Below are 13,655 nucleotides of genomic sequence, written 5' to 3'. Positions count from 1 at the left end.
CTTTTCCATAACTACCTTAAATCTTAGAATTATGGTTGCTATCCCCAAAATGCTCCCCCACTGACACTTCTACCACTTGAAGCCACTCGGCTTCATTCCTGAAGAATGCCATGAGTGTAGGAATCCATCCCAAAGTGCTTCACAGGGGCATAATGAAAAGAATGGATGTCAAACCAAAGAAAGATGATTCTCGACAGGGGTGAGAGTAACAGGGTAGTTGTTATGGGGGACTTTAACTTTCCAAATATCGACTGGAAATACTATAGTTCGAGTACTTTAGATGGGTCAGTTTTTGTCCAGTGTGTGCAGGAGGGTTTTCTGACACAGTATGTAGACAGGCCAACCAGGGGCGATGCCACATTGGATTTGGTACTGGGAAATGAACCTGGCCAGGTGTTAGATTTAGATGTAGGTGAGCACTTTGGTGATAGTGATCACAATTCGGTTAGGTTTACCTTAGCGATGGGCAGGGACAGGTATATACCGCAGGGCAAGAATTATAACTGGGGGAAAGGAAATTATGATGCGATTAGGCAAGATTTAGGATGCGTAGGATGGGGAAGGAAACTGCAGGGGATGGGAACAATCGAAATGTGGAGCTTATTCAAGGAGCAGCTACTGCGTGTCCTTGATAAGTATGTACCTGTGAGGCAGGGAGGAAGTTGTAGTGCGAGGGAGCCGTGGTTTACCAAAGAAGTTGAAGCGTTTGTCAAGAGGAAGAAGAAGGCTTATGTTAGGATGAGACGTGAAGGCTCAGTTAGGGCGCTTGAGAGCTACAAGCTAGCCAGGAAGGATCTAAAGGGAGAGCTAAGAAGAGCAAGGAGAGGACACGAGAAGTCATTGGTGGATCGGATCAGGGAAAACCCTAAGGCTTTCTATTGGTATATCAGGAATAAAAGAATGACTAGAGTTAGATTAGGGCCAATCAAGGATAGTAGTGGGAAGTTGTGTGTGGAATCAGAGGAGATAGGGGAAGTGTTAAATGAATATTTTGCGTCAGTATTTACAGTAGAGAAAGAAAATGTTGTTGAGAATACTGAGATTCAGGCTACGAGGCTAGATGGGATTGAGGTTCACAAGGAGGAGGTGTTAGCAATTTTGGAAAGTGTGAAAATAGATAAGTCCCCTGGGCCAGATGGGATTTATCCTAGGATTCTCTGGGAAGCTAGGGAGGAGATTGCAGAGCCTTTGTCCTTGATCTTTATGTCGTCATTGTCGACAGGAATAGTGCCGGAAGAGTGGAGGATTGCAAATGTTGTCCCCTTGTTCAAGAAGGGGAGTAGAGACAGCCCTGGTAATTATAGACCTGTGAGCCTTACTTCGGTTGTGGGTAAAATGTTGGAAAAGGTTATAAGAGACAGGATTTATAATCATCTTGAAAAGAATAAGTACATTAGAGATCGTCAGCACGGTTTTGTGACGGGTAGGTCGTGCCTCACAAACCTTATTGAGTTTTTCGAGAAGGTGACCAAACAGGTGGATGAGGGTAAAGCAGTGGATGTGGTGTATATGGATTTCAGTAAGGCGTTTGATAAGGTTCCCCACGGTAGGCTATTGCAGAAAATACGGAAGTATGGGGTTGAAGGTGATTTAGAGCTTTGGATCAGAAATTGGCTAGCTGAAAGAAGACAGAGGGTGGTGGTTGATGGCAAATGTTCATCCTGGAGTTTAGTTACTAGTGGTGTACCGCAAGGATCTGTTTTGGGGCCACTGCTGTTTGTCATTTTTATAAATGACCTGGAAGAGGGTGTAGAAGGGTGGGTTAGTAAATTTGCAGATGACACTAAGGTCGGTGGAGTTGTGGATAGTGCCGAAGGATGTTGTCGGGTACAGAGAGACATAGATAGGCTGCAGAGCTGGGCTGAGAGATGGCAAATGGAGTTTAATGCGGAAAAGTGTGAGGTGATTCACTTTGGAAGGAGTAACAGGAATGCAGAGTACTGGGCTAATGGGAAGATTCTTGGTACTGTAGATGAACAGAGAGATCTTGGTGTCCAGGTACATAAATCCCTGAAGGTTGCTAACCAGGTTAATAGGGCTGTTAAGAAGGCATATGGTGTGTTAGCTTTTATTAGTAGGGGGATCGAGTTTAGGAGCCACGAGGTCATGCTGCAGCTGTACAAAACTCTGGTGAGACCGCACCTGGAGTATTGCGTGCAGTTCTGGTCACCGCATTATGGGAAGGATGTGGAAGCTATGGAAAGGGTGCAGAGGAGATTTACTGGGATGTTGCCTGGTATGGAGGGAAGGTCTTACGAGGAAAGACTGAGGGACTTGAGGTTGTTTTCGTTAGAGAGAAGGAGGAGGAGAGGTGACTTAATAGAGACATATAAGATAATCAGAGGGTTAGATAGGGTGGATAGTGAGCGTCTTTTTCCTCGGATGGTGATGGCAAACACGAGGGGACATAGCTTCAAGTTGAGGGGTGATAGATATAGGACAGATGTGAGAGGTAGTTTCTTTACTCAGAGAGTAGTAAGGGCGTGGAACGCCCTGCCTGCAGCAGTAGTAGATTCGCCAACTTTAAGGGCATTTAAGTGGACATTGGATAGACACATGGATGAAAATGGAATAGTGTAGGTCAGATGGTTTCACAGGTCGGCGCAACATCGAGGGCCGAAGGGCCTGTACTGCGCTGTAATGTTCTAATTCTTCTAAAAAAAAAAGGAGAATTGGGTCAGAGGGGCAGGTTTTAAGAAAGGTCATAGAGGGCATGGAGAGGTTTAGGGGAGGGAATTCCCAAGCATGATGCCTAGACTATAAGCATGGCCAATGGTGGGGCAAAAGTAGGGGGGGGGGCTGCCCAAAAAAGCAGTCAGAAATGTCAAAGAGGGCACAGCCCCAGGCAGTGGCTCAGACTCATTCCATTGCTTTTCAAATTTTTATTATCCTGTTCAATTGGAGTGTATTTTATGAAGGGAAATAAAAATTAAGTGTGATCATGCAGAATATTTGGAAACTGGTTTCCTGTTCATGCAGGTTTAAATTTTTAGGTCAACAGTTTTCATACAATAGAGAACCTTTGCTTTTGTAACAATGTTCTAGAGCGAGCCAGCATGGACTCGATGCACCGAATGGCCTCTTTCATGCTGTTATGACTCTATGGTGCTGCTGGTTGAGGGAACAGGTGTTGGCCAAGTGAGCTCCTTGCTCTACGGGATGATGTATGTCCACCTACATGCACAGGCATGGTCTTGGTTTGACATTTCATCTAAAGAATGGCACCACTGACTGGACAGCACTCCCTTCGTTCCACACTGAAATGTTAGGCTAGATTATGTGCTCAGTTCCTGCAGTGGGGATTGATCCCGTGATCTTTTGGCTCTGCAGAAGGAACTTGATTACTGAGCCAAGCTAACACGCTGCTAACTGATACAGGTATAAACCCATGTATGGAGGACACGTCACTGAAGCTTAAAACTGGACAATTAACAGGTTTGAATGCAAGTAGGATCTGATTGGTTAGTATAGAGGCCGATTCTTCAGATATTTAACATTAATGCTCTGTTCTAGAAAACTATAAAATAACCTTGTTTTCTAGAGGCTGAATCTATAAATGTTATATTTTGGTTTAGAGACGCGGCAGAAGAGGAAGATATAGGCATTGCAGGAAGAAAAATGGGTCAAAAAGAAGAAGATGGAATTGGCGGAGGCATTGGTGGGGCAGAAGAAAGCAAAACCGAAATGGACGGAAACGCACCAGGAGAGGGTTATCTAACTATCACTCTGGAGGAGGAATCACTCCTACAACTCGCAAGACAGGAGAAACTGGAAAGAGTAAAATACAGATTTACTAAGTATTACTAGAGATTGTTTGTTAGTCTTGATGAGGAAGGTTTCTTTATTTTTGTCCCATTTCTGTGGTCGCAGTGTTGCATAAAATTACAACATGTAAACAAGCCATTTGGCTCAACTGGGCAGTGTTGGTATGTACAGTGCACATACTGTTTCATGTGGGAAATCCAGGACAGTTCTTGTGTATTGGACAAACAATTGTGTGGGAAGTTTTGTGAGCTGGAGCAGCCGGAGCTCCGGGTTTTGGGTGTCACTGTGGTACATCCATGAGAATCAGAGTTTCCAAGATCACATGTTTCTGGATATGGTCACCCCGCAGTTAAAGGATGTGCAGGTACAGAGGGGATGAGTGACCACCAGGCAGTCAAGGAAGACCAGGGAGGTACTGCAGAAGTCCCAGGAGTGTATCTTATTCTCCAATCAGTATTCCGTTCTGAACTGAATGGTTCATCTCGGGAGTGTAGTCAGAGCTATGTCCACAGTACCATGGCTGGCTCAGCTGTAGCGGTGGGGGGGGGGGCGGTGTGAAGGAGGAAGATTGGAAAAGCAATAGTGATAGTGGATTCTATAGTTAGGGGAACAGACGGGTGTTTATGTGGCCGCAGATGTAAATCCAAGATGGTATGCATCCTCCCTGTTGCCAGGATCAAGGATGTCACTGAGTAGCTGCAGAACACTCTGAGGGGGCAGGGTGAACCGTGAGAGGCCGTGGTCCGTACCAGGACCAACAACATAGGTCGAAAGAGAGATGAGGTCCTGTATGCAGAGTTTAGGGAACCAGGAAGGTGACTAGCATGCAGGACCTCAAAGATAGTGATCTCAGGAATAGGAAGGGTGCAGTCACGATGTTGGGGGTTTTCTATAGGCCTCCCAACAGCCAGCGGGAGGTAGAGGAGCAGATATGTAGACAGATTTTGGAAAGATGTAAAGGTAACAGGGTTGTAGTGGTGGGTGATTTTAACTTCCCCTATATTGACTGGGACTCACTTAGTGCTAGGGGCTTAGATGGGGCAGAATTTGTAAGGAGCATCCAGGAGGGCTTCTTGAAACAATATGTAGATAGTCCAACTAGGGATGGGGTCGTAGGTGGATAAGATAGTCAAGAAGGCATACGGCATGCTTGCCTTCATCGGTCAGGGCATAGAGTAAAAACATTGGCAAGTCATGCTGCAGCTGTACAGAACTTTAGTTAGGCCACACTTAGAATATTGCGTGCAATTCTGGTCGCCACACTACCAGAAGGACGTGGAGGCTTTGGAGAGGGTACAGAAGAGGTTTACCAGGATGTTGCCTGGTCTGGAGGGCATGAGCTATGAGGAGAGGTTGAATAAACTCGGATTGTTTTCACTGGAACGACGGAGGTGGAGGGGCCACATGATAGAGGTTTACAAAGTAATGAGCGGCATGGACAGAGTGGATAGTCAGAAGCTTTTTCCCAGGGTGGAATCGTCAGTTACTAGGGGAAATAGGTTTAAAGTGAGAGGGGCAAAGTTTAGAGGGGATGTGCGAGGCAAGTTCTTTACACAGAGGGTGGTGAGTGCCTGGAACTTGCTGCCGGGGGAGGTGGTGGAAGCAGGTACGATAATGACGTTTAAGAGGCATCTTGACAAATACATGAATAGGATGGGAATAGAGGGATACGGTCCCCGGAAGTGCAGAAGGTTTTAGTTTAGACAGGCATCAAGATCGGCTCAGGCTTGGAGGGCCGAATGGCCTGTTCCTCTGCTGTACTGTTCTTTGTTCTTTGTTCTTGATTAATTAGGGATAGTCAGCATGGATTTGTTTTGGGAAGGACATGTCTTACTAACTTGATTGAGTTTTTTGAGGAAGTAACAAGAAGGATTGATGAGGGTAGGACATAGAACATTACAGCGCAGTACAGGCCCTTTGGCCCTCGATGTTGCGCCGACCTGTGAAACCATCTGACCTACACTATTCCATTTTCGTCCATATGTCTATCCAATGACCACTTAAATGCCCTTAAAGTTGGCGAGTCTACTACTGTTGCAGGCAGGGCGTTCCACGCCCCTACTACTCTCTGTGTAAAGAAACTACCTCTGACATCTGTCCTACATCTATCACCCCTCAACATAAAGCTATGTCCCCTCGTGTTTGCCATCACCATCCGAGGAAAAAGACTCTCACTATCCACCCTATCTAACCCTCTGATTATCTTATATGTCTCTATTAAGTCACCTCTCCTCCTCCTTCTCTCCAACGAAAACAACCTCAAGTCCCTCAGCCTTTCCTCGTAAGACCTTCCCTCCATACCAGGCAACATCCCAGTAAATCTCCTCTGCACCCTTTCCAATGCTTCCACATCCTTCCTATAATGCGGTGACCAGAACTGCACGCAATACTCCAGGTGCGGCCGCACCAGAGTTTTGTACAGCTGCAGCATGACCTCGTGGCTCCGAAACTCGATCCCCCTACTAATAAAAGCTAACACACCATATGCCTTCTTAACAGCCCTATTAACCTGGGTGCAACTTTCAGGGATTTATGTACCTGGACACCAAGATCTCTCTGCTCATCTACACTACCAAGAATCTTCCCATTAGCCCAGTACTCTGCATTGCTGTTACTCCTTCCAAAGTGAATTACCTCACACTTCTCCGCATTAAACTCCATTTGCCATCTCTCAGCCCAGCTCTGCAGCCTATCTGTGTCCCTCTGTAAACTACAACATCCTTCGGCACTATCCACAACTCCACCGACCTTCGTGTCATCCGCAAATTTACTAACCCACCCTTCTACACCCTCATCCAGGTCATTTATAAAAATGACAAACAGCAGTGGCCCCAAAACAGATCCTTGCGGTACACCACTAGTAACTAAACTCCAGGATGAACATTTGCCATCAACCACCACCCTCTGTCTTCTTTCAGCTAGCCAATTTCTGATCCAAAGCTCTAAATCACCTTCAATCCCATACATCCGTATTTTCTGCAATAGCCTACCGTGGGGAACCTCATCAAATGCCTTACTGAAATCCATATAGACCACATCCACGGCTTTACCCTCATCCACCTGTTTGGTCACCTTCTCGAAAAACTCAATAAGGTTTGTGAGGCACGACCTACCCGTCACAAAACCGTGCTGACTATCGCTAATGAACTTATTCTTTTCAAGATGCTTATAAATCCTGTCTCTTATAACCTTTTCCAACATTTTACCCACAACCGAAGTAAGGCTCACAGGTCTATAATTACCAGGGCTGTCTCTACTCCCCTTCTTGAACAAGGGGACAACATTTGCTATCCTCCAGTCTTCCAGCACTATTCCTGTCGACAATGACGACATAAAGATCAAGGACAAAGGCTCTGCAATCTCCTCCCTGGCTTCCCAGAGAATCCTAGGATAAATCCCATCTGGCCCAGGGGACTTATCTATTTTCACACTTTCCAAAATTGATAACACCTCCTCCTTGTGAACCTCAATCCCATCTAGCCGAGTAGTCTGTATCTCAGTATTCTCCTCGACAACATTTTCTTTCTCTACTGTAAATACTGACGAAAAATATTCATTTAACGCTTCCCCTATCTCCTCTGATTCCACACACAACTTCCCACTACTATCCTTGATTGGCCCTAATCTAACTCTAGTCATTCTTTTATTCCTGATATACCTATAGAAAGCCTTAGGGTTTTCCTTGATCCTATCCGCCAATGACTTCTCGTGTCCTCTCCTCGCTCTTCTAAGCTCTCCCTTTAGATCCTTCCTAGCTAGCTTGTAACTCTCAAGCGCCCTAACTGAGCCTTCACGTCTCATCCTAACATAAGCCTTCTTCTTCCTCTTGGCAAGCGCTTCAACTTCTTTAGTCAACCACGGCTCCCTCGCTCGACAACTTCCTCCCTGCCTGACAGGTACATACTTATCAAGGACACGCAGTAGCTACTCCTTGAATAAGCTCCACATTTCTATTGTGCCCATCCCCTGCAGTTTCCTTCCCCATCCTACGCATCCTAAATCAGCCTAATTGCATCATAATTTCCTTTCCCCCAGCTATAATTTTTGCCCTGCGGTATATACCTGTCCTTGCCCATTGCTAAGGTAAACCTAACCGAATTGTGATCACTATCACCAAAGTGCACACCTACATCTAAATCTAACACCTGGCCGGGTTCATTACCCAGTACCAAATCCAATGTGGCATCGCCCCTGGTTGGCCTATCTACATACTGTGTCAGAAAACCCTCCTGCACACACTGGACAAAAACTGACCCATCTAAAGTACTCGAACTAGAGTATTTCCAGTCAATATTTGGAAAGTTAAAGTCCCCCATAACAACTACCCTGTTACTCTCGCTCCTGTCGAGAAGTCAGTGTGACTAAGGGGAAGAGCAGGCAGGGAGCAGATGATGAATATAAAGGGACTGGTGGTCTGAGGTGCATTTGTTTTAATGCAAGAAGTGTAGTAGGTAAGGCAGATGAACTTAGGGCTTGGATTAGTACCTGGGAGTATGATGTTATTGCTATTACTGAGACTTGGTTGAGGGAAGGGCATGATTGGCAACTAAATATCCCAGGATATCGATGCTTCAGGCGGGATAGAGAGGGAGGTAAAAGGGGTGGAGGAGTTGCATTACTGGTCAAAGAGGATATCACAGCTGTGCTGAAGGAGGGCACTATGGAGGACTCGAGCAGTGAGGCAATATGGACAGAACTCAGAAATAGGAAGGGTGCGGTAACAATGTTGGGGCTGTACTACAGGCCTCCCAACAGCGAGCGTGAGATAGAGGTACAAATATGTAAACAGATTATGGAAAGATGTAGGAGCAACAGGGTGGTGGTGATAGGAGATTTTAATTTTCCCAACATTGACTGGGATTCGCTTAGTGTTAGAGGTCCAGATGGAGCAGAATTTGTAAGGAGCATCCAGGAGGGTTTTCTAGAGCAGTATGTAAATAGTCCAACTCGGGAAGGGGCCAGACTGGGCCTGGTGTTGGGGAATGAGCCCGGCCAGGTTGTTGAAGTTTCAGTAGGGGACTACTTTGGGAATAGTGATCACAATTCCGTAAGCTTTAAAATACTCATGGACAAAGACGAGAGTGGTCCGAAAGGAAGAGTGCTAAATTGGGGGAAGGCCAACTATACCAAAATTCGGCAGGAGCTGGGAAATGTAGATTGGGAGCAGCTGTTTGAAGGTAAATCCACATGTGATATGTGGGAGGCTTTTAAAGAGAGGTTGATTAGCGTGCAGGAGAGACATGTTCCTGTGAAAATGAGGGATAAAAATGGCAAGATTAGGGAACCATGGATGACAGGTGAAATTGTGAGACTAGCTAAGAGGAAAAAGGAAGCATACATCAGGTCTAGGCGGCTGATGAAAGACGAAGCTTTGAAAGAATATCGGGAAAGTAGGACCAATCTGAAACGAGGAATTAAGAGGGCTAAAAGGGGTCATGAAATATCTTTTGCAAACAGGGTTAAGGAAAATCCCAAAGCCTTTTATTCATATATAAGGAGAAAGAGGGTAACTAGAGAAAGGATTGGCCCACTAAAGGACAAAGGAGGAATGTTATGCTTGGACTCAGAGAAAATGGGTGAGATTCTAAACGAGTACTTTGCATCGGTATTCACCGAGGAGAGGGACATGACGGATGTTGAGGTTAGGAACAGATGTTTGATTACTCTAGGTCAAGTCGGCATAAGGAGGGAGGAAGTGTTGGGTATTCTAAAGGGCATTAAGGTGGACAAGTCCCCAGGTCCGGATGGGATCTATCCCAGGTTACTGAGGGAAGCGAGAGAGGAAATAGCTGGGGCCTTAACAGATATCTTTGCAGCATCCTTAAACACGGGTGAGGTCCCGGAGGACTGGAGAATTGCTAATGTTGTCCCCTTGTTTAAGAAGGGTAGCAGGGATAATCCAGGTAATTATAGACCGGTGAGCCTGACGTCAGTGGTAGGGAAGCTGCTGGAGAAGATACTGAGGGATAGGAACTATTCCCATTTGGAAGAAAATGGGCTCATCAGTGATAGGCAACATGGTTTTGTGCAGGGAAGGTCATGTCTTACCAACTTAATAGAATTCTTTGAGGAAGTGACAAAGTTGATTGATGAGGGAAGGGCTGTCGATGTCATATACATGGACTTCAGTAAGGCGTTTGATAAGGTTCCCCATGGCAGGCTGATGGAGAAAGTGAAGGCGCTTGGGGTCCAAGGTGTACTAGCTAGATGGATAAAGAACTGGCTGGGCAACAGGAGACAGAGAGTAGCAGTAGAAGGGAGTTTCTCAAAATGGAGACGTGTGACCAGTGGTGTTCCACAGGGATCCGTGCTGGGACCACTGTTGTTTGTGATATACATTAATGATTTGGAGGAAAGTATAGGTGGACTGATTAGCAAATTTGCAGACGACACTAAGATTGGTGGAGTAGCAGATAGTGAAGGGGACTGTCAGAGAATACAGCAGAATATAGATAGATTGGAGAGTTGGGCAGAGAAATGGCAGATGGAGTTCAATCAGGGCAAATGCAAGGTGATGCATTTTGGAAGATCCAATTCAAGAGTGAACTATCCAGTAAATGGAAAAGTCCTGGGGAAAATTGATGTCCAGAGAGATTTGGGTGTTCAGGTTCACTGTTCCCTGAAGGTGGCAACGCAGGTAAATAGAGTGGTCAAGAAGGCCTACGGCATGCTTTCCTTCATCGGAAGGGGCATTGAGTACAAGAGTTGGCAGGTCATGTTACAGTTGTATAGGACTTTGGTTCGGCCACATTTGGAATACTGCGTACAGTTCTGGTCGCCACATTATCAAAAGGATGTGGATGCTTTGGAGAGGGTGCAGAGGAGGTTCACCAGGATGTTGCCTGGTATGGAGGGCGCTAGCTATGAAGAGAGGTTGAGCAGATTAGGATTATTTTCATTAGAAAGACGGAGGTTGAGGGGGGACCTGATTGAGGTGTACAAAATCATGAGAGGTATAGACAGGGTGGATAGCAAGAGGCTTTTTCCCAGAGTGGGGGTTTCAATTACTAGAGGACACGAGTTCAGAGTGAAAGGGGAAAAGTTTAGGGGGGATATGCGTGGAAAGTTCTTTACGCAGAGGGTGGTGGGCACCTGGAACGCATTGCCAGCGGAGGTGGTAGATGCGGGCACGATGGAGTCTTTTAAGATGTATCTAGACAGATACATGAATGGGCAGGAAGAAAAGAGATACAGAACCTTAGAAAATAGGCGACATGTTTAGAGAGAGGATCTGGATCGGCGCAGGCTTGGAGGGCCGAAGGGCCTGTTCCTGTGCTGTAATTATCTTTGTTCTTTGTTTTTTGTTTTAATCATCTTCGCTATGGCAAACACGAGGGGACATAGCTTTAAGTTGAGGGGTGATAGATATAGGACAGATGTTAGAGGTAGTTTCTTTACTCAGAGAGTAGTAGGGGCGTGGAACGCCCTGCCTGCAACAGTAGTAGGCTCGCCAACTTTAAGGGCATTTAAGTGGTCATTGGATAGACATATGGATGTAAATGGAATAGTGTAGGTCAGATGGTTTCACAGGTCGGCGCAACATCGAGGGCCGAAGGGCCTGTACTGCGCTGTAATGTTCTAATTCTAATTCTAATTCTAATCTTTTCCTCTACATCTCTGGAACTATTCAGAGGTCTATAGAAAACTCCCTACAGGGTGACCTCTCCTCTCCTGTTTCTAACCTCGGCCCATACTACCTCAGTAGACGAGTCCTTTCTGCCGCCGTAATACTCTCCTTGATTAACAATGCCACACCCCCCCCCTCTTTTACCCTCTTCTCTGTTCTTAGTGAAACATCTAAATCCCGGAATCTGCAACATCCATTCCTGTCCCTGCTCTACCCACGTCTCCGAAATGGCCACAACATCGAGATCCCAGGTACCAACCCATGCTGCAAGCTCACCCACCTTATTCCGGATGCTCCTGGCGTTGAAGTAGACACACTTTAAACCAAGTTCTTGCTTGCCAGTGCCCTCTTGCGTCCTTGTAACCTTATCCCTGACCTCACTGCTCTCAACATCCTGTACACTGGAACTACAATTTAGGTTCCCATCCCCAGCTGAATTAGTTTAGTGTAGTGGATGTGGTCTATATGGATTTTAGTAAGGCATTTGACAAGGTCCCGCATGGCAGACTGGTCAGTAAAATGAAAGGCTATGGGATACAGGGGAATGTGGCAGTTGGATCCAAAATTGGCTCAGTGACAGGCAACAAATGTTAGTAGTCAATGGATGTTTTTGCGACTGGAAAGCGGTTTCCAGTAGCGTTCCACAGGGCTCAGTGTTGGGTCACTTGCTGGTTGTGGTATATATTAGTGATTTGATCTTAAATGTGGGACGCATGATTGGGAAATTTGCTGATGACACAAAAATTGGCCCCGTAGTTGATAGTGCAGAGGATAGCTGTAGACTCAGAATGATATCAATGGCTTAGTTGAATGGGCGGAAAAGAGGCAAATGGAATTCAATCCAGAGAAGTGTGAGGTCATGCATTTGGGGAGTGCAAATAAAGCGAGGGAATACACAATAAATGGGAGGATACTGAGAGGGGTAGAAGAAGTGACGGACCTTGGAGTGCATGTCCACAGGTCCCTGAAGGTGGCAGAAGAGGTAGATAGAGTGGTGCAGAAGGCATATGGAATGCTTTCCTTTATTGGACAAGGTATAGAATACAAAAGCAGGGATGTAATGCTGGAACTGTATAAAAACACTGATTCGGCCACAGCTGAAGTATTGTGTACAGTTCTGGTCACCACATTCCAGGAAAGACATAATTGCTCTGGAGAGAGTACAGAGGAGATTTACAAGAATGTTACCAGGGCTTGAAAGTTGCAGCTACGAGGAAAGATTGGATCGGCTCGGGTTGTTTTCCCCAGAACAGAGGAAGCTGAGGGGTGACTTAATTGAGGTGTACAAAATTATGAGGGGCCTAGATAGAGTATTGCACTGAAGTGCTGACTTGGGTTGCATTAGAGTGCCAAAGTGGAAGTTTTGTGACTGAGGGTAATTAAGGGTTAGTTTTATCGAAAGTCTAGTCTTTTATTTAGCAGATTAACTTAACAGTTGCTGTTTGGGTTGGAGAAGGTGAGTTTTAGACCAGCTTTAAACAGAGTTCACTCAGGCTCTGCTTGCAGCTGCACCTTGTTAATTAGAGAATTGGCTGAAACCAGTTTTCAGGGGCTAGAGTCAGTCAGTATAAAAGTGGGCCATCTTACAGTGCTGACCTTGTTTGCACTCGAGTGCTGACTTGGGTTGCATTAGAGTGCTAAAGTGGAAGTTTGGTGACTGAAGGTGTTCGGTGAGGAGGGAGCGTAGAACTCCTTTCATTTCCCCCCGTCCTCAGAGTGAGGGGAGCCGAGAGTTTCCAAAGAGCACAGCTGACTGGTGAGTAAGTCCTGGTGGGTATTTTTAAAACTGGATTGAATTGTAAGTCATTGTTTTAGCAAGACTAAGTTGTTTTTTAAAAATTATAATAGTCTTCTAAAGTTTTAAATTTAAAGGATTTAGTCACGGCAGGAGAGCTTGAAGCCGTGGTTTGCTCCTCTTGCTGCATGTGGGAATCCGGGAACATTTCCAGTCCCCGGGACCAGCATGTGTGCAAGGAAGTGTGTCCAGCTGCAGCTCCTGGAAGCTCCGGTTTCAGAGCTGGAACGGTGGCTGGAAACACTGTGGAGCATCCGCGAGTCTGAGAGCATCGTGGATAGCACGTATAGAGAGGTGGTCACACCGCAGCTGAAGGGACTTGAGGAAGGAAAGGAATGGGTGACCACCAGGCAGTCCAAGAAAAACAGGCAGGTAGTTCAGGAGTCCCCTGGGGTCCCGCTTGCAAATCGGTATTCCATTTTGGAGGCTGATGAGGCTGGTTCCTCCAGGGAATGCGGACAGAGCCAA

Source organism: Heterodontus francisci, chromosome 9 (genome assembly GCF_036365525.1).
Source record: "Heterodontus francisci isolate sHetFra1 chromosome 9, sHetFra1.hap1, whole genome shotgun sequence".
Lineage (NCBI taxonomy): Eukaryota > Metazoa > Chordata > Chondrichthyes > Heterodontiformes > Heterodontidae > Heterodontus > Heterodontus francisci.
The sequence above is the reverse complement of the archived record's forward strand: the minus strand, read 5'-3'. Positions refer to the sequence as shown.